Source organism: Solea senegalensis, linkage group LG1 (genome assembly GCF_019176455.1).
Source record: "Solea senegalensis isolate Sse05_10M linkage group LG1, IFAPA_SoseM_1, whole genome shotgun sequence".
Lineage (NCBI taxonomy): Eukaryota > Metazoa > Chordata > Actinopteri > Pleuronectiformes > Soleidae > Solea > Solea senegalensis.
In genome coordinates, this window is record NC_058021.1 from 29881494 (window position 1) to 29903827 (window position 22334).

The window sequence follows — 22334 nt, forward strand, 5'->3', positions numbered from 1 at the left end:
CGTACGCGGCAGCTACAGAACGACAACACAGTGACAGGAAGTAACAACACAATTACAGTAGTGGCAAATATGAACACTTCTCTCCCAGGGGAGTGAGTTCACACACAGATATTCACGGCTCTGGTGAAATGAAAGTCTCCTTGAATGTACCGTATAGAAAGCATGAATTGTCGAGGTTGTAGGCGGCGAGAGAAAGACCTCCCCCCCCCTCGTGTCATCAGGAGCGTCATCGTTTCAATTCGTGTTTTCAGCTGTCAGAATGTTTCTGAGCATAATGCACAAAGTTCAGCCTCTGATGTTAATAGCAACGTTGAATGCAGCCGAATGGCTATTGACAGAAAACTGAAATGATGTCTTCGCTCCTTATTGTGGTTCGAGACAAACAGTGCCGCGGTCACAAAGCTACGGCCATGAATGAGACTGTATCATTTACCTCATACAATCTGTGTTTATACACTGATGCTGACACTTTATTAGGTACACAGGAACCCTGGTAACATGGATGGAGTGCTAATGTAATCCTTTGAGGTTCAACATGTGGGTTCAGAGATGCTTTTTACTGAGCGGTTATTTGCGTTACTGTTGCCTAGATGGTGTCAACATGTCTAAGTTGCTGTTATGTGATTGGCTGGTTAGATATTGGTATTATCAAGGCCAGGTTATGCAGATTACCATTGCACAATAGTCATCTGAGAGACTGCTGCACTTTTACATGGTTCTCAAACTGTAGTATGCAAGCTTCCTCTGGTGGTACTTAGAATACTGTTCTGCTTCATGTGATCCTGACCAGCGTGTGTAGAAAACGAAACAAATAACAAAATGATCAAATAAATGGAAATGTTAATAATTAGTCACCTTATCTCTCGCTCCATCTTAATCTAACTTCACTATGCCAGTGTGTGACGTATATGTGAGGATGATGATTAGAAACTGCCTCCTGTGAAAAGTGACTTTGCTCAGCCTGTATTTTAGCATTGGCTATAATGGTGTTACTTCAAGAGCTCAACATTTTCCCAGGTGGTACTTGGTATAAAAAAGTTTGAGAACCACTGCTCTATAGGTTCCTTACATTTCATTAATGTAGTTACACTTGCAGGAAGATTTGTCTGTCACTGTGAGCGCCTCGTCATCATGCTCTTAAATCAAACCGTGGCAGATCAATCACAACACACAGACTTTCATCGATGAGGACTGTATGCTGTTGCTTACTTGGTGTGCACATGAGGACCTGCAAAAACTGCAATCTGACTGAGTTTTAAGGGCGATCTGATTTGAATTGTGCAAGAATTACAGTTGAAAACACATTTTGTGTTCCCACTAGCCATACAGCAGGCCTCTGCCCAGTCACACGCTTCCCTCACTCTCCTTTGATCTGTATGTGGGTTACCGTGGCAACCACAGTCGTTAGGGCCGAGCACGAATGACAGGGGCCGAAACCTATTGTTATCCTTCAGATTGTTACTATCATTATTATTATTATATCCGTGGCTTTGCTGTCATTTTTGAGGGGGGTTAATGTGCATATGTTTCTTCGTCTATTTCCTCAATGATAACCAACCAAAGCCAGTCATCATGTCACCTGGCAACAGGGCAACCGTACGCCTTCAATAACAAACATTATCCATTTCCATGAAGCTCTCAGGGTGTGATCTACATTTGCTTTACTCTGACAAATAACAAACTATTGGCGGCTTCTTTCTGGAGTGGCTTGGTGGCCTTGTAGATGAACTTGTTGTGCATTCCTCCCCCTGTGTCTGAATTATTCAGCTTCAATGCCATTTCTATGCTCAGGGTTTTTAGTGTTTGGGTGGCTGAAAGAAAACTTAGTAAACAACATGCATGCTTTATGATCCTGCATCCCTGTACAGAATATAAGAAGTGTTTATGAATGTGGGGGTTTAACAAGGTTCACATCAGGAGACCTGTGCAACATGGATTAAAAAATGCGTTCATTTGGATTTCTTCACGTCATCACAGCATCTGCTCTTCGCGTTAAGAAGTGTGCAAACACACGGCGTGGTTGAAATTAGATACGCGGTGTTTACACGACGCTGTTTTCAGGCTGGAATTAATTCGCTGCGAGACAAAGAGGCCTGAATTAAATCAAGTCGAGAAGCGATAGAGTCTTCAAGGGAACATCAAAGGTTTGCAGACGTCCCTCTGGGCCGCTTCATGGGCATCGATCGCAAATGCTGGGTGGGAATGTGCTTATGGTTTCCCATCCATTGAAGCTGATTTCATCCAGCCCTGCCTTGTTGTAGCGGAGATCCTCTCATCTCTTAAATCTGAAGCGGCTGAAGATGAGGAGGTTGAGTGGCAGTCGAGGAGGAGGGAATGGGAAGATGATACACAATTTATATAATATTCTCCATGTCATATTCATCGCCACAAACAATATTTGTTTTCCATTTTTGAAAAAATGCTCAATAAGCTCTCACTCATAGAAGATTGTCGCTGCCATGGTGGCATCAGCAGGATGCTTGATGTTGTGTTGTAATAAATCATTGACATTAATGTGGCTTGTGATTCACCTGTCAGCTGAATCAAAAGCGTGATTACTCGACACCTGTTACTAACATTTTCATTTGTGCCATTTTTTGTGTTTCTGAACAGTTTCCGTTTCCAATAGATGATGAAAAAGTGATTTATTGGTAAATGTGACGGTGAGTAATCTATTAGTTACTCAGCACTCTCTCTCTCTCTCTCTCTCTCTCTGTCATCTTTCATATGTTTTGCAACCACCTCCTTTGGTATGAATTATTGATAAATAGCTGGCTGTTGCATGCTGAGCTAGAGAGAAAGGTACAATATGGAGTGGAGTTTCGGGTGCAGAGAGGATCCACACATGATTTAGCCTCACTTTCATTCTTAATTGTAAAATTTCATTTGTCTGAAATAAACATAAATCATTTGAGGTCAAGCTTCTCTGACAAGCCTCAGGGGTATTTATTTTTCGCCAAAAAAGGCCGTGTACCCAAAGATGGATTTTGAGGAAGGCGAGAAAGTGTAACACTGTACGTAACACTGAGAGTGAACGTACTGTACTTGCAAGATACTGTGACGCAAGCAAGATCACACACATGTCTCCTGAGGGACTCGCTGCACCACCACAGAAAACTGACTGTCTGATCAATTTGAATATGAGAAAAGATGCTGTACACACACACACACACACACACACACAGTCCTTGTTAAAGCCATGCAGCAGAGCTTGTTGTTCTGACTGCAGTGGGATCAAGCTTACGGTGTCAATTAGAGGGAGACACATAGCTGCTTCTAAAATAAGCACATTTTCATGTGAATGTTCAAATGTATTTAACCCCGGGTTGTTGTTTTTTTTCATGCCTCACACGTATGTGCATACGGTTCACGTGTGGACACTCGTTACTGTTCTGTTTGGTATATATTTGTCCCTCTCACTCTCCCCTCGTCTCTCTCTTCCTCCTGGGTGTGTAGGGGAGTATTGATTCCACTGACACTTTCAGGGAATGCCTTTATTGACAGACTGCCACCAATAAATTGTTGATTGCCGCTTGATGAATAGGCTCCGGGCCGCAGTAAATCCCCAGATAATGTCTCAATGCAGACATGTCCTTATGCAGAGTCACATCCAAAGACCGGTGCCGTGTGTTATAATAATATTCTTAATTTCATTCTCCAGTAAATGCGTTAACATTTTCCTTCAAACTCCTGATTGTGCATAAGTCCATATTTCAAAACTTGTCGCCGTGGCCTACGGCGAGTTAAGCCTTTGCTATGGCTGCTGTTGCCTGGGTTATGCCACTGAAGTGTGCAGCCTCATTATTAGAACCAGGCTGCCTGGCGGGTACAGAGCTGAGACCGGCCTGGTTTGTCAGTTCTTGGTCTCTCTCTCTCTCTCCGAGCAGAGTCGCTTCCAGCCACTCATCAGTATCACCGCTGGAGAGAGAGACGGAGAGTGATGGGAGACGTGTCTGTGATGCACCTGTTAATGAACCGTGTGAGTCAAGTTGTTAAACAATGATCAAATTTGCACTGACAAATTGTGCTTTGTTAAAAAGCAGCAAATGCACAAAGGATATTGTTTCTCTTAACACAATGGATGATAAAGCGGTAGACAAAGGATGGATGGATTCGTCTGGACCTTACACTCAGTGTAGTTAAGCTTTATGCCAGCAGAGGGCACATTTCAACCAAAGCACAATGCAATTACCATTAGAAGAAGACTGGGTTAGACTGATTTCTACAGGAGCCTTATGTTTTATTAGGCTGTTTGTGATTAGATGTATAAACACCACAGAACTAACTTGCTGCTAATTCACAATGTTTAATATTCAAAGTTTTGTATAATTTATTAACAATTAACCGACTATTGTAAGGAAGGAAAATGCACAAAAAGTGCAGCCCTAAATAATGCAGACAGTACCTACTTTCCAGTTATTTGAAGTATATTAGGAGGGGTGTCGCCCCCTTGTGTCCATGCCTAGAAACTGTAATTGCACAAACAGCATGTAGTTTTGAAGCTTGAGTGTGTAACCCCGAACGTGCCGAGCTCTTTCAGAATTTCTTTTCATATCTGTATCTCAACGACACGCCTTAGTCATACGCTTCTCTTTCAACATTCATTTCACTCCCAATCCTGGTCCTCACGAAACCCGACTGCGCTGCATGTTTTCGATGTCGCCCTGCTCCAACACACCTGATTCAAATTCCTCAATGTGCTCATGATGCTGCTGCAGAAGCCTGATAACGACCCATTCATTTGAGTCAGGTGTGTCGGAGCGGGGCAGCTGGGTTTCATGAGGACCAGGAATTTGTGGTGATAGTATCATGTCTTTGCAGGTTCCATGGTTTGAAGGAGGGGCCCCGCCCACGGCCCCACATTCCCTCTAAGCACCCCTGGCAGAATGATGTAAAGCGCTCGAAGTGGCCGATTGGCCAATCCAAACAGCGGACGGACTCCATGTCGGACTTTCCCTCCGCCCCTCCCTCTCTCCGCTCCTGTGCAGCGCGGTTACAGTGATGCCTCTGCAGCTCACAGACGGAACGACACAGGAAGACTGGAGCGCACGGGACCCTACGATCCAAGTGACGTCCTGCATGATCGATCCACACTCGTAATAATCGCAAACCCGAGAGGCAATTTGAACCACACTCTGAGGATTATTCTGGAGGCGAGTCCTGGACTAACAGTGAGCCGTGTTGACAGTGAGGTAAGACGGCAAAATGTGCCGTTTGTTTTCTTGCTCGTTCCACTCATTCATTCATTCATTCACCCTGCGGTGAGAATTTGTTCGCACTTGTCATCAGTTAAAATCGATGATCTCCGTTCCCGTGCACCGTCAGCTACTTTCCCCCCTCCTGTCGTGCTGCTTTCCGTGTGTTTCCAGATCTCTGTGCGTGACAAAACACCGCGCGTTAATGCGTTAAATCTCCACAACTTTCCAATAAACCGTTTAATAACGTCATCGGAGGAGCAAAAGATGTGATGTTGCTTTGACAAAGTTGTCTAGATCGCGTCTCTCCCCTGAGGTGCATTGACAGCCTCTTCCTAAGTGATTATGAGGCAAGAGTAAAATATCCAATCATCCTTTCCGTGCGCCTTTGACGGAGCATCCGCGTCTGCATTTGCGTCTTTGGCATTTAAATGTGTTGGCTTCTTTTTTTTTTTCATGGTTCAAGATGAACACAGCATGTTTTTGTTTTTTTAAAACACAACAGAAATGTGAGCCAGCTGCTGCCACTTGTGGGATGAGGACGCAGTGTATGTCCAGCAGCACTGTGTGCAATCACGCTTTGTGGCCAAGAATTTGAGGTGCTTATCTGACCACATCTTCCCTCCATATGCGACTCTGGAGCCCCCGAAGGCTCTTACGCACTGCACTGGTGGGCACTAGGGCACCATGCCCTTTATTCCCACAGCATGTCTCCTGTTTGGATTTATTTCGGCTCCTCAGTTCAGCCAGCCTCCTTGGAGATTGGCTTGATGCTCCTGCTGCTGCTGCATGTGGTCTGCAGAGACGGCACCGCTGAGGGTTTGATGCCAGTCTTTAAATCTCTGCCATAGTGAAAAAAAAAACAAAAAAAAACCATCCACCATGGGACATTGTCATATTTGTAAATGACTCCTCAGCTGTGGTGCGAAAGGAAGACTTGTCTGATGTAAATGCACGACCAGTTCCTCCACAGGAATACAGCTGGAGTCTGTGTAAATCTGTATCTGTGTACGTTTGAGGACCAGTTCTGACTTGTGGTAGAGCGAGAGTCAAGGACGACAGGGAAGGATCAAGGCTAAGAGGTCAGTCAAGTATGATGAGCTGACCGTGATTCACTAAATGGAATTAGACATAATTCAGATTTGAGGTGATGTGTGAGAGAATAAGAGGGCACGATTGCTATGCACAGACACACTGTGTTATCTCCGAGATGCAGAGCAAACGTGCAGAACCTGTGTCACTTCCTTAAACCATAAATGTGCATGTTTTCCTTGTTAGACACACGGCCTCAACACACACACTCGCCTCCCCATCCCGTCTCATCCCACCCCCATTAGAGACCGCCTGTATCTTGCTCATATGCCCGACTGCAGTGCCTTCATATGACTGTGTAGATGGAGCTGGAGTGATCATTAGCTGCCTTTCCTCCTTTTTTTTCCCCGTCAGATAATGATGGACTCTGTGTTGAACTCTCAACCCTGAGCCTGTGCCTCATTAGCTTCTGTTTTTGTCTTGGTCCTGTTATCAGCTGTAGTTGCTTCCTCCTGGATCATTTCCATGCATACCTCGGCCACCACACAGGTGGCGAGACCTGAAGAGTACACTGTGACGATTATGTAAGACAGCAGAGGGTTTATCCAGCGGCCAAGAACTAACCAGTGTTTCAACTGAATCGTAAAACTTTTAAATATAAACACATTTCCATCATTGTTAAATGACTTTACACAACGCTGATGCAGCTCCACACAACTCTCGAGGGTCGTTTTCATACCTCGGTTGGAGGTTTTGCAATATTCAGCCGGTCCAAGTTTGCTTTCACACTTTTACACTTCAGTGAAACAAACCAAACTTTTTGAATAACGTATTCCCCTCCTCGCCTGAAGCGGCGCTGTGTCAAGAATTACTGAAGGAGAAGACGAGAGAAACAATGAACAAGAAAACTCTATTTTAATTTATTGATTACAGCAGGCCAACTTCTGTTTCCGCCAAGTAATCAAATCCTATCGGTCTTTCTCCCGGCTATCGCTCTACATGCGCCTATGTTTTGGTTGTGTTTACCCACAATGCCCTGCATTGTAGTCCGCTTCCTGCATTTGAGACCTACGTTTTTAAGGTGGACCAGAGTTCATTCACACCTCCCCATACTGGACTTTCCGCACAAACAAACTAGGGTTTTGATTGAAAAGGGCTGTTCTAGAGTTTGTGTCGCCCGGCGACATTCCTGTGCTGCATACAGGAAATGATTTGGTATATGTCGAGACAGACGGCGCCAACAGCACCGCTGTGCACTAATGTTTAGATGAAGGATGCAGCTTGTTATGTTAAATCATTTGTTCAGAAAGATTAAAAACATCGACACAAAAGTCACCAGCTTTAACGACAGTTCAGAGAGAGTTTAAAGGTTATTTATCATTTCAAACTTCCTCTTTCTTACCCAGCAGATCCAACATATCCCTGTAATTGTGCCGACGACTATGTCAGGATGCAAACGCGTCGCCGCACTTACTCCGGTCACCCCTGTTTGTGTCTCTGCTCTTCCGTTTGGTGCTTTTCATTGAAGCCTGACTTTATAATGAAATTATCAAGAGGGCTGTCACATTTTGAACAGCCTGGAGGGCAGGAAGGAGGTTTAGACTAGTCATGGCACAAATATTGCTTTCTAAAACCCCCCTGAGGGTTTACAATAACAATAAAAGGATGATGACAGGAAATAAGGTTGTGCGCCGCACGGCGATGATGACATAGCTGTTACTCATAACTCGTTCCCCTCAAGTTTTACTAGGGAAGGCGAGCAGTCATCGTGCGATTATGTTGGTCGCTGGTGACGGCGATGATGATGAGTCAGCTTTACCCATAATTCTCTGATGTGCTGTATTTCCAGGGCTGTGGACTTTTTTTTTTCTTTGCTTTAATTTTAATTACACTTCAATATTCTAGCGAGCAGAGCCCTCATCAGGTCCCACTACATCTTGTTGCCTCTCGGTGTATGAGAGCAGTACATCTTCTGGGTCCCTCGCACCAATAACACTTACGTCTATGGCTTGAGGGGGCTCTTGAAGTACTCCTGCACTAGTCCTGTAATCTCAGCCTGTGCACTTCCCCGTGGTCTGTGCTTCTCTGATTGGTCATGTGGGAGCTGTCAGCATGCCAATTTAATTTCTCCTGCTCTCCTCCCTGTGGATTCTTTTTTTTTTTGAAAAAAAGCAAGGAGAACAAGCTGTGTGATTCTACCTCGGGGGAGGTAGGAGCACACAGCTCAGGGTTTAGAGAGCTGAACTTCTCTATAAAGCCTGTATTCACATAAGGCTGAGGGTCTCCTGAGGAGTGTGTGTGTGTGTGTGTCTGCTTATGAAACGGGGCCTTAATGTACGTGCACTGCTGGAATAACAGTACGGATCCTGCTATTCTGAGATTATCTGCCTTTTGAGGAGTCTAAGACTCAATCACTTTCAGTTTAGTACAGTTTATTGTGATAGTTTAATCATCCTTACACATTAATTTAGTTCAGGTGGTTCTCAGTTATGATTAATTCATGGGTCAGACGCAGCTGATGTTGAGATTCAACTCAAGTAAGTTTCCATGCAGAGTTAAAGGAATACTTCACCAATTTGCATTTAGCTTTGTATTACTAGAATACCTGAGTGAAGAAATATCTTTACCAGTGACACTTGGTCCGAGCCTTGGTCTCACAGCACAATTTTTCAGAAAATTCTACCCCTATTCTAGTAATCCAAAGCTAAATCCAAATCGGTGAAGTATTCCTTTAAGCCACACTACACAAGGTGGAGACACGGCCCGTTTCAGCCTGTTGGTATTAGGCAGGTTCCAATTTAACTGGCCGTTTGCATGTTGAGCATTAACCAGAGTCTCCCTACCATCAGTAACCTTATTTTTGTCAATATTTTGAGCTGATAGAGCTTGGACTTGGGTCTTCTTGTCTGCCCGAAACATGTGCCGACCTGGATTTCACCCCCCGTTTTTCTCGCTGTCGTCATCGTCTTCTTTGCGCCGGCTTCTTGAATTATTGTTGTGTCAAAGCTGGGAAGTGTGGATCACACGCTAAAATGCCCAGGCCAGCTCAAGTGCGACTGAACGCACACACGCAGTCGTAATTTGACTCCCAATCACATCACATTATATGTGTGTGATAGTCTGATAGACTTAAAACAACTTCACTCTGATGTTAACATGTGTTTTTAGTAGTTTTAGTTGGACCGAAAATATGTTTTTAACGCAACTATTTCTCTGCGGAGGGAAAACGTTTGTGTGTGTGTGTGTGTGTGTGTGTGTGTGTGCGCGGCAGCGTTGGAGTCACCGCTATTGAATGTCTGATACAGAGCGGTGTTTACCATTACAGCTTCCCTTCATGCTCGCTCATGCCTGCAGGACTGCCTGCAGTCACTGCCTCGGGCTGTCTCTCCATCTCTGCTCAGAGCTCGACTGTGCATTTCTCCACACAAACAGTGCGGCTTACATCATTATTTCGCCACAGTGCTCAGTCAAGCCTTCTGTCTTCCTCGGCTTTGATTACTGGGACGCTTAAGGGCCACTGTGGTCTCACCTTTTTGTGTGTCTTGTTTTTGCGTGCGGGGCACACTGTTTCCTTCTCCTCGTGTGACCATAACCAGCCGATTGGAAAACATGGTACGTCATGACTGTATAACATTCTGTTCTCCCCCTGTCATGATGAAATAATGAGCCCACATTTATACACTCTGTGCCGAGTGAAGCATTTATGTGAAATTCAGGTGCAATGCAAAGATTTTGACCAGCGTCCAACCACAATGAGTGTCTTATTAGCTCAGTCGTGACAGCGTTCATGCCACAACGTGCTCCGTTGAAATGCTTTGGCGTATTTTTTTTTATTTGCCTTTCACCAGAAACTAGGGCCCTCATTTGTTGATATAAAGCAATACTGCGTAGACCCGCGTCTGCCAGGGGACAATGTCAATTCTGGTGGGAGAGCGGAGGGAGAAGGAAAGACGGGCATATTTGTATGCCTTACCTTCCAGCTATTGGAACATGCTCTGACTGTGAAAGGCCACGTCTATTGTTGGGTAACATAATCCACCGGGGGGAGGCTTTAGGCCAGACACTGGGGGGAACTGCCTATGTGCTGCTTTCCACTCTCTCTCTCTCTCTCTCTCAGCTGCTGAATGCTAAGCAATTTTCAAGTGTTACTGAACTTGTCATAGCACATGCATCCCATTACTGTCGCTCCAAACACAGTCTCATTGGTGGCTGTATATTCCCGATGTCCGGATGGGGAATTGTAGATGCTTAAATACGTCCTCCAGGAAACGGTAATTTTAGCGATAACTCTCTCTGAATGGATTCGATTAAAGTGTTGCGACGGTCACCTGCAGCACTGACACAGTAATGTGTCGGCAAGCAGCAGATTTGTGGCTTAATAGAGGAATCAGTGGCTCACGCACCGGTTTTCACGTATGCTGCCGATTCATGCTTCAGTATCAGATGGTTTGCCGTGTAATAAGTAAGCGCAGACATTATTACCCGTCATGGAGGCAGATGTAGAGGCTGTGTGTACTTGCACTCATGGTTTCCCGCACTCAGGCTCCCCACACACACACACACACACACACACACACACACACACGCGTGCAAAAACAAGTACTCAATCTCTCTGTCGCTGGCTGCCTGCATAAGTCATTATTATCGGAGTAATGTGGATAAATTGTTATGCTTCCCTTTTATGCTGTGACAAATTGATAAGTCAATCAACTGGAAATCAAGGTTTTCTTTTCTCACCATTTTAATGAAAAATCTATAAATAATCATCAGCTGTGCCTCTGCTTTCCTTCACTTTAGCATAATTGCAAAGTTGCTTGTAAAACCTGGTGTAATTTGGCATTTAAGTGTATACGTTTTGGCATGGTCGCAAGTAACTAGTGTAGAGCTTAACGTGATCCCAAAGAGTAGAGTGCGTTATCAAAAGACCCTTAAAATAAAAGAAGACTAAGAATTATGTCTCATAGTATAAATGTAGTTTGCATTTTTCTCCCCGTGTGTTTTCTCTAGTTTCTCCAGTTTACTCCCACAGTCCAAAAACATGCACATTTGGGGATTAAATTGCACACTCTAAATTGACCATAGGTGTGAGAGTGAATGGTTGTTTGTTTCTATATGTGTCCCTGTGATGGACTGGCAATCTGTCCAGGGTGAACCCCGCCTTTCGCCCTATGTCAGCTGGCTCCAGCGCCCCCACCGCAACCCTCAACATGAATGAGAGTGTAAATTTAGGAATAAAATGCATGAAGGTGAACCTTCACATCGACTGAAAAAGCCGTGCGCGGTTTTGCAACGATACTCTCTCAAATACAAAACACAGAAGGCCTTTTCGCCTGAATTTGCGACATAATCACTATTAAATAACGTCCGTCGTCTGAAACCAGTTGTGCTCGTCCTTCAATGCTTCAATAGATATAACTCCATCCGTCTTCTACCGCTTTATCCTCCACATGAGGGTCGCGGGGGGGGAGCTGTGCCAATCTCAGCTGACATCGGGCAATAGGCGAGGTACAACCTGGACAGATCGCCAGTCCATCACAGGGACACATAGAGACAAACAACACCCACTCTCACACTTACTCTCACATTTAGAGTGTCCAATTTACCTCATCCCCATATTGCATGTTTTTGGACTGTGGGAGGAAACTGGAGAACCCACACGGGGAAAACATGCATAAAGGCCCTTCCAACCGTTACTTATTATGCATTATTATTATTTATTCTTTGTATGGAATTTCAGCACAGAAATGGCACCCTGAAAACATTTGTACAAATAAGTGCTGTAATCCCAAACACCTATTTTTTTAGATGCCTCTAAAAAAAGCCAATGATGCTAATGTGTTGGCATCTATACACACACACACACACACACGCGGTCTGATTAACATGCAGACTGAAGCTTTATGAAAGTGAATATGACTCGTCTGCTGACTGACAGTGACGAGAGGAGACGGCTGAGTCATCCTTTTGAGAAGATTTTTTGGGAAGAGTTGAAGATTATAGTATCGGTGCGACAGTGTCGGGTAAACCTGAATATTACACTAAAAACAGAATTGGATTCTGAAAAGTTTTTTGACCTTGATTGATTAACGAAGAGCATGTCCTATTCCTTTGGCTTCCACATGAATTATTTCATCCAGGGCATTATTTTTATGGCACCCGTGGAATGGGAGGCACCTGGATGAGCTGACAGTCGGTGTCATGTCAGTCTAATTAACCCTCCACACACGGCACAGATGTCACGTCCTGCGACGGCAAGTTAAAGTGACATTATTGGCCGTCCACTGACACTGATGAGGGATTCTGCTTTCCACTGCAGACGCAAGACAAGTCCCTTAATTGTAGTTTAGTCTAAGCCACTTTGGCATTTATGAACGCGGATAATGATCTCGCGTAGAAGAAAGCGAGGGCAATTAGTCATGGGGGTCTCATAGATTTGAATCCCTCTCGTATTTGGATGACGGCCGTTTGATAAGATGTCCTTGACCATGACAACCTGCTCGTACTAGTGGGAGTTTTATAGAGATGGTTGGCAGCATGTAAGGCCGCCATGAAAAATGTCAGCGTGACACATAATATTGGGGATTAAAAGACAGGTTGTCCTGACCTTTTACGACTACTTTTTTTAAATCTGTTTTTCACATGTTCTCAATAGATGGTGCTTTTTTTGTCCCTCTGCTGTTGCCAAGAGCTTAAATCACTGTTTTGTTTACAAACTCTTATAATATGTATGAGCTGCACGGACACTCGGGGTGTAAAAAAAAATATATCCATACACTAATGATTCATTTCATAATTGATTTTAAAAATGTTTCCCAAACCCTGAAATGATAATGTTATCCAATTTTAATTATTTCTTTGTTATTTGAAGCAAAGGAAACCAGAAAAGATTCACATTTAATTTGAACATTCAAACTGCTATGGATAAATCATTTATTAATCACTGCTGCTTTAATTGCATGCATTCATACTGTATCGATTTTTTTTAGGCTCTGAATCCATATGGAAATGTTCCTAATACTTTCTGACCGTGTGTTTGTGTTGTATTCAAGCCTTCGACCACTAGTTAGCAGCAGACCTTATATCACTTGACACCTTCAATGTTGTTTATAGGGCTGAGATTTTATCAAAAGTGCTATACAGCGTACTATTTAGACTAAATATTGTCCAAGTAATTTCACTTATGTTTTTCAAATGAAAAGGCAAATAATTATGTAAAAATGACCAGTCAAAACAGTCATTGGTGTTTGGCGTTGTTTATATGTGACCATGTAAGTTTTATTGTGATCAATTCCGATCAACAGACTGAGGCGCATCAGTGGAAGCCAATAATTGATAGATATGAAACAAGAGTTAACGCGGATTTCCACCAGGGCCGACGTTTTTGAATAAATATCCAATTGCGATTGTGGTGTGATTTGCGATATTGGACGGAATGGACATTTTTACATTTTAACATAAATGCCATTTTTACACACTAATAGTCGGCTGGACTCGGTACGACTGGGGGCACCTAACTTTTTGAATAACGTATTCCCCTCCTCGCCTGAGGTGGCGCTGCATCAAGAATTACTAAAGGAGAATACAAAGCAATGAACAAGAAAACTCGCTCGTCCATCGGTTAATGCAGGACAACTTCTGTTTCCACCACATAAGAGCAAAACATCAAATTGATCTTGTTTTTTTGTTTTTTTAATTTAGTTTTATGCAAACATACTGCACACATACCCTGCAACAATGGGCTCAGCCATTTCTCCCACAATGCCCTGCGTTGTAGTCCTTCCTACACTTCCTGCATTTGCTTCACTTGAAGCAAATGGAGACCCACGTTTTTGGCAAAATCTGGTGATGCAATACATTGGTAACAAAAGTCTCTCACATTAAATAAATATATAATATTTTATGCATAAACAACACATGTAGAGTTGTCTTTGTCAAGGTAGAGAGTCAAATGGCCTAAAGTCTGTAAAGTCGGTCTAGATCGGTCGTCTATGCTGAAATAAAATCAATAAATATGTATAAAAACAAACATGCAAATCAGAGAGCCAGTGAAGGGGAGATCTTCATCATTCCTCCGATTCATCTTCATTTCCCGTCATAGCTGCTGCTGAGAGACTCGCAGGTCACTGCTCCACCCTGCTGACTCCAGTGAATAAAACTTGATGCAACCTTGTTCTCTCTCTCTCAAGGATCTCTTGAAAGAAAATCCCATGTTGGTTCTAGTTATGGGGAGCATCAATATTCAAGGCTTTTCAATTACCTTTTAAGTTACCTTGAAATCCAGCTTTAGCGCTTGCAATTTAATCTCGTGAATATCAGCTTTACTGTTACCTGTCCAATTCCAAATAGCTGCATCAGCAAACATTGGAAGTGGCCGATGAGTGGAAGTCGCATGTACCTTTTTGTCAATCATTGACATAGATGTGTTTAACACACAAGCGGTATAATTTAGCGGTATAAAATTCAGCGGTATAATTTCAATTTTCTTTTTGTGACCAATATTGATGAGACTGAACGGATCAGCCACAGTGCCAGCTGGAATTAAACAGAGACAGGTTTTATTTTCCCACACTGAGACTTCTCTGTGGTTAAATGAAGGCAAATAGAGAAATATCATCGCCTGTATTGCATAAATCACCTACCCCCCCAATACTTTAGTCAAAATCATTCTAATAATTCCCCAAATCATAAGAAAGTGCCTCCAAATCTCACAGACTTTCCTTTTTTTTTAATGTATATGCACATTTTTCAAGGACGAGGCTTGTGAAGAACTCTTTAAGACAATGAGCAATAGAGAGAGTGCACATGCTCGTTATCACTGTTAAATTCAGCCATGGAAAATGTGATTGCACATCTCTGGTACAATGTTTTTATGTTTCCAGTGATATAAATGAAGTATTTCCTTCTGTACAAACCAGCACTGGCAATACGTTTTGTTGGCATTAGCGTGTCCGTGTCTCCCTTGGCAGGTCCAGACTGTCATGTGATCTAACTTTGAGGAAAGCCTCCGTGATCGTGGCTCCATGTCTATTTAAAGCGAGGAGATTTATTTTAGAGCCCGTTACACAAGATAAGCTGGGAAAGGTACGGCTCTAAATGGAAAAGAAGAGCCTATTTGTAAATGTTCGCATGTGCCCGGCTCTCAGTGCGGGGATTAGAGATGAATGGAGGTGATAAGGGGGTAATTTCAACAATGGTGCACGTTGAGAGGTAGATATTTTGTGATGACGGTCTTAAATTGATCTCATCACTTGTGAATAATGTCTTTTTTTTTCTCATTTAAAAGCTGACACTACCCATGTCGGTTAGATAGAAGAACGGCTTCTGCAGCCTGAATATCAGACAGCTGAATTTTCATCCACATCACAGGTTAATCCTTGTCTATAAAAAAAAGCCCCATAAGGAAACTATCTAATGACACAGTTGTTTTGGTTCCAAAATGGTGTCAATCCTTTCAGACTCTTGACTTTAATTGATGAGAGCCACTCGAGCGTACTGCCTATCTCCCCAGACGAGGAAACCCCACTGAGAACTTTTCGTCGTGAAATGTCGCACTGCTCGTCCTCCCTCTGTGCCAATATGGCGCGTTCACCTCTCTTCCCTCTCCTCCCGTTGTGAACGGAAAGCCATTTATTATTCCTCATAATGATGACTTTTAAGTGCTTTTAAAGATCAACGGCTTGGACAGACAAGCGTACACATACAGTCTTATGTGTAGAGTACATGCACAGAACATGGTGTAATCTTGATGTGGTTGCATGATCCATGGGGATTAGTTTGGATTAGCAAAGATAACCAATTTCCCTTGACGGCAATTATAATCTGATAAAATGGAAATAAACATGATGATTCGTTTAACTCGTTTGACCCGACACTTAAATATTAGATGACGAAAGGAAGCTAGATGTAATCATAACGCGCCCTGGAATTTCATATAGGGCCCATGTACTGTGGGAATGTCCATGTGAGGAAAGGCAGGATCCTAAAACTCTTGCCAGATTTCATTTCACGCTCTGCAGAGCACAGCCTCGGAGACGGTGACATTTACATGGACCCTCTATACCACCGCCAGTCACCGCAGGCCCAAGGCACCGGCTAAATCAAGCACAAGGGCCAATGAATAAGGGGCAACGGGAGCGTGTGCGCGCACGAACGAGGAGGAGACGTCTAAGAAACGTACAGAGAACACATTAGTTCACGCTGATGGGACTGTGTACCATCACGGCCATGTTTAGTGTAAAAGAGTTCCCGTCGGCTGTATATACACAAAAATCTGATTATGAAGTCTGATTTTCAAATCAAATGTCCAAATTTGATCAGATATACAATATGTAACTATAGGGCTGGTGATATGCTGATATTTTAATATTAATAATTGTGATTTTCTTTTGTTTCCTTTAACCAAAATTGAGTGATACACTTCTTAAGACGAGAACCAATCTTTCCAAAATCAGTGCACGTTGCATGTCAGTCAATTTGACATTAATACAAATTGAGTGCATTGCGATATACCGTTTACTGTAACATGTTCTTTTCACCTTCACTGCTACATTTAGCTGCTATTGACTGAATAAATACAACCAGGAAAATAAAGTATCTTAAGCTTTGCCAGGGTTCTCCGAGCGAGTGCTGTAACGAAAATAACAGCGCTAATGTGAGCCTTCAAGTGTACATGCTTCAAATGAAACTGAAAAATACATCTTCAGCCTGAAGATAAACAGAACTTTAAGTACCTTCTGAGGTAAACATTTCTTTGACTATTCTGGGGGAATTTCTTTTTAAATCCTCTGAAAATAATCCTTAGAAATTGATTTGTTTTATTTCACCCGGCCTGCTTTTTCTCCTGCTTCATTAGCATATCTGTGTGTTTTCTGATGGTGTTGATGAAGCATGTTTCCTTCACATGGAACTCCGACGTGAGACACTTGAGTAAATAACACCCATCAAATGTGATTTGACTTGATAATGAATCGGATTTGAACGTTGTGGCTGGTAATCTGAAACATGAATAAGGCAGCGATGATCTCTGACCTCATGTAATCACAGTAGGTCCGGGGCAAACGACCAGATTATGGCTGCTTTGTGCTGCACATGCCAAAGCCATGGTCTCCTGTGAACAGTTCATTTAGGAGAAGTCCATAATGCGAATAGTCCTGTGATTGTCTGTGCAGCAGCAGTGTTCATTGTTTGTGGGGGAAGGGACAGTTGTTCAGTCAATAAAATCAGCTTTCCCAGGGATTATCTGCAGCGAAGACCAACTGGTCACCCCCTCAAAAGGTCATGAGGCTAGTTTGAATGCTAGTTAACCTCTCAGGCGCAACTTAGTCTATCCCCCGCTAATCTGATTTCGTCTCCACTACAATGTTATTTTAGTGCTTCTCCACAGTCGGCACAAGCAGGTCAGTCGTTGTTGACGTCTGTATTTTTTCTTCTCCACTGTATCTCTGTATAGGTTCAAATAAACAAGCAAAGCAGCTGCATGTACCGATAATGGCTCTATTCAAAGGAAACCCTCAGGCAATAGAGGGACGTTCCACTGAAATTATTATAGCTGCTTTTCACAGGTCTCCCTGAATGCTATGAACGCTTGTCATTAGATGTCATACAGTATGGATTTTTCTGTGGCTGATATTTTTCCGGGGGGGCGTCACATATAGTGACAAACAACCATCCACTCTCACACACCTACGGTGTCCAATTTGCCTAATCCCCCATATTTGGACATCCGTCTCATAAAAAATAAAATAATAAAATTAGCATTTATTGGACAACATAATCCAGGTCTGTCTCGCCGTTTTGCATTGACAAATGCGAGGTGGGCGAAGCACACAGCACATGTAAAGCGAGACATCTCCACATAGCAGCATCATGACTGGAAACACATGAAGTGGATTGTACCGCTAACAAGAGACGTTTAGTCGGACTTCACCGTCATATTTTGATCACAGTTTGGGCTTGTTGCAAACAAAATAATGGCATTTTGAAATTGGAGCAGCAACATGTGAAAAACAAAGTTGCTGCTGTTTCCTTTACCATGCAGCTCCAATTAAGTAATTTACATTTCAATTCTAAACGTGCGCTAGAACACGATTAGAACATGTCAGTAGTTCGTTCAGAATCATATGTTTATCATGGATGACGGATCATCTTACGTGACTTTCGTATTTCGTGTTAAGTTTCAACTGTTCTCTATGGGATGGCACAGAATAGGGCATCTTTTCCCACTGAAGTGAGCTTGATTGGACAGATGTCACTTCCGGGGAAGCTAAGCTTCCACGACAGTGGATTGCGGGGTAGGCGGATGTGGATGTTGGGCTTGTACATGATGATTGGAGGAACTGTATGAAAGGCGGAGCCAGTTTTTGATTGACAGTGTTGCAGAAACACACATAACAGTGGAGCTTTTCTGCCTCAGTCCAGTGAGGATTTTAAGTCCGTAGAGAAATAGCTGGTTGTTGTGTTATTTACTCAGCGATATAGACTGTTCATTTGTGCTTACATGAAATTCTATGACTTTGTTTTTGTTTACAGTTTTACATAATTATCGCGGATCCTCCTTCTAGTTGTTCATGTAAGAATTCCTGTATTAATAACTGGGCCTGAAATGAGCTTCCATTGTTTCAAAGACCAGCAACCGCCACTGGTGTGTGTGTGTGTGTGTGTGTGTGTATATGTGCAGTGGGAATGTGTGGGAGAGAAAACTAGGTCATAGACCTTAGGGTCATGGAGCCTACAGTCTGGATTTCTGAATTATTACTAAACAAAAACAGAGGTTCCATCCTGGAGGTTTAAATAAAGTGTAATCTAAATATAAAATTCATGAAACAGGTCATTAAAAACGGAATTGTCGAATAAACTTTGCAATTAGACGTCCGACTGATTAATCAGTCTAATAACTGCACCGAGCAACTTGGGTATCATCTCCTCCTGTTGTAACATCTGACTATATTCTGCTCCGGAGCCAGTTTGGCCCGAATCCTCTGCTCATTTTGCTTTTCAAATCCGAGCTTGTTTGTTTGTGTTTGTTCCCTGGCAAGTCTTTTGAATATGATATTTTTTTTCCCAGGTGGTATAAAACTATAGAGCTCTGTGTGTGTGCAAACACATCAGTCAGTGTGTGGCAGGAGACCGGAGCCTGTTTAATTTAGAAAGCTTTGGAGTCGTACGTGACAGCCTTTCAGCGTCCACACAGGCGTGTTTTATTGAAATGAAAGCATATTTCAGTGCAAATGTTGTGCCAGAGCTCCGTATTACTGCAGTATGATGAGATGGAGACGAGGGGGGAAAAAAAGGCAGATGGACTCGATGACGGCAGTGGATCGAGAGCAGTTGGAGGTCAGCGACGCGACCACGCAGTGTCAACTGTTCCCGTTCGTCACTCGGTGAATCAAAAACTGCAGATGAGTCCAAACTGCTTGTCCATTACAAAGTGGTGACTCTCGCGACGGCACTTACTAACTGCTATAATCAGGTGGTAACCAAGTTATGGAACCATTAGTGAGCATGTGTCCCAGCAGGGGCAGCGAGTGAGAGTGAGCATGGGGAGGATACAGCATGACAGATGGTGACTGAGTGTGTGTCCAACTGTGTGAATGAGTGAATGCGTGTTGCTGCTTGCTCAGGGTTGTTTTTTTCCACGAAAACAAATAAAAGGAATGGCAAATAAACATAGGACCTTGAACTTGTGTGAGCTGTGTGAGGGTTGATATACAAATATCTATACATTTTGGTGGATTATTCATTATTTGATATTGTCTTATGTGTTTTTTCATTCCATAGTGTTTTATTTGTATTTGAAAGTGATGATATATGTCAATTATGTCACGATCCACTAGGGTTGCTCGATAATAATCACAATTATTTGGGTCAAAATTGATATCATGGTTATTTCAACAATTGCTCATTGACTTGAACTTGAAACAAATGGCATTTATTGCACAATTATATTATTGTATATAATGTTGTGCAAAATAGTGGCTTTAAACATTTAAATAAACCTTAAAATAACTATAAATTATTGTATATTATAAATATATCTTTACTCATGCTGCATGTTGAATGACTGTGTTCTATTTTTGCCGGATGTCGAGCAGGACAGGAAGTCAAACACCACTACAACATTATCAGCGTTATATTCAGAGTAAAAGCCCCCGTTTTGTAATAATCATTTAGTTTGGATTATTTTGTCTTATAATCGTAATTGAAGCACAAGTTTTGATAAATTGCACCGCCCCGTGTTCCGCAGTCTGTCATATATGACTTTATTACTTTATTCTCATCCATGAACACAGCAATTTGTCCGACACCAATAATTAAAATGGAACTAAACTAAATGCCATGTTTGCGTTGATTTCTGGATTATCTCTTGCTTCATCATTTGTCATATTAAGCCCGTACAGATTGCAGCAGCCGTGGGACTAAATTTGCTGTTATTATCAGCTTTATTTTAGCATCCCATGATTTCACACACGACTGGAACCAATAGCTTGTAAAATGTGTCATTGAAGTGGCATAAAATATATGCAGCGGGTGTGTGTGTGTGTGTGTGTGTGTGTAGTGAGTTTGGTCATAAATCACCATGTTGTGTGTTGGCTGCAGAGGAGAGAGAGAGGAAGACAGAGGACGGATCAGAGTGTGTACAAGTCCAAAACACAGCTACTGCCAAGGTGGCAGGCATAGAAGAGAAAGGAAAGAGGAAAAAAACCCTTTCCTCTCAATTTAATAAGCAGCTTGGATGAACAGTGATGGACGGAGCCCTATTTCATGGGCTATCATCTGGATTGCCCCTTTATTTTGTGATTTTTTTTTTTCCATACAGTGAGCACAGTCGGAGACATTAGGGCTCATTTTTTTTCCCCTGCTTTCATAAGGGGCAATTTTCTTCCATTTACTTTTACACATTACCAAAAATAACTTCCATACAGAGCTGAAAATGTCTCGAACTACATAACAGGCCTCAATGAGGAAGTCAAGGTGATTTTCTCACATCGTGAGCTCACTGTCGACCATTTGACACCCACAGGAAGAGGAAAATTGGCCCTTTTTTGTCCTTTTGCTTCAGAAGTCAACAATAATTTGTGATGTAAGCTAGTTGTGTACAAACGTGGTTGTGATTCACGGCTGATCTTTGAGAGATTTAAGGCTATCTTGACTCGTGTTTTTCTCTTTTAATGAGGGTTACCTCAAACTGACTTTATTTATTCTTCTTCTTGAATAAGTTGAGGCTTTCTACATGGAGTTTGCATGTTCTCCCCCGGTTTCGTCCCAGAGTCCGAAAAGATGCTATCTGGGGATTGGGTAAATTGGACACTCTAAATGTAAGTGTGACAGTGAATAGTTGTTTGTCTCTATGTGTCCTGTGATGGACTGGCGAACTGTCCAGGGTTAACCCCGCCTATCACCCTATGTCAGCTGGGATTAACACAGCTCCAGTGTTTTTTAAGTCAGCCAAAAAGAAAAAAAAATGTGATTGCAAGTAGTTGCAGACAGACATAAGGATGTGATTTATTCTTTAATCCATCCACCAGAGAGATAATTGAGATTTAAGTTAATCTTGACTTGATTTGAAAATTGCTCGACAAGTTTCTCTGTGTTCCAGTAACACAGAGAAACTGACTCTTTTTCCTCTTGTGACTTTTTTTTTTTTTACCAGCTGATACTGTCCTGCTCACTGCTCTGCTGCTGATTTTCCACCTGCAGAGAGTCCAGGAGAGGAGTGAATCAGCACACTCCGCTGCCGCTGATGCCCGCCATTATTCTGGCGGTTCTCTTCGCCAGCCCTGACCTCCACACCCCACTATTTTGGTGGCGGAGAAATTTAGTGTCTTGATTTATTAGTAATTTAATTAGCAAGGAGATAAAAAGGTCACAGACACTGGGATCTTTGAACATGTGCGGTACAGAGAGTTCTTTACTAATTGAGCAGAAAATGGACAGACAGCTGGAGGTCGGGCATCAGTCTGGCCCTGTGCTCTGATGGATGTGTTTGGCTGTGGAATTTGCTGTTTTCTCCGTCCTGTCATTGGCCGCGACTGTTTCAGGTCACTGGTTACGCCTGTGTTCTCGCTGAGCCTTTTCAGGCCCAGGCCATTTTTAGTATAGATAATCTAG

General features: G+C 42.7%; 1 protein-coding gene across 4 annotated transcripts in view; it reads left to right on the forward strand.

Annotated features, from left to right (window-relative positions):
- Positions 1 to 2613: 2613 nt before the first annotated feature.
- Positions 2614 to 22334, forward strand: part of dlgap1b (discs, large (Drosophila) homolog-associated protein 1b) — a 106709-nt gene continuing 86988 nt past the window's right edge. For all 4 annotated transcript variants that reach the window (XM_044019431.1, XM_044019452.1, XM_044019447.1 and 1 more), the window contains exons 1-2: positions 2614 to 2663; positions 4822 to 5192. The gene's annotated coding sequence lies outside the window, so the exon portion shown is untranslated. The remainder of the gene's footprint in view (positions 2664 to 4821; positions 5193 to 22334) is intronic.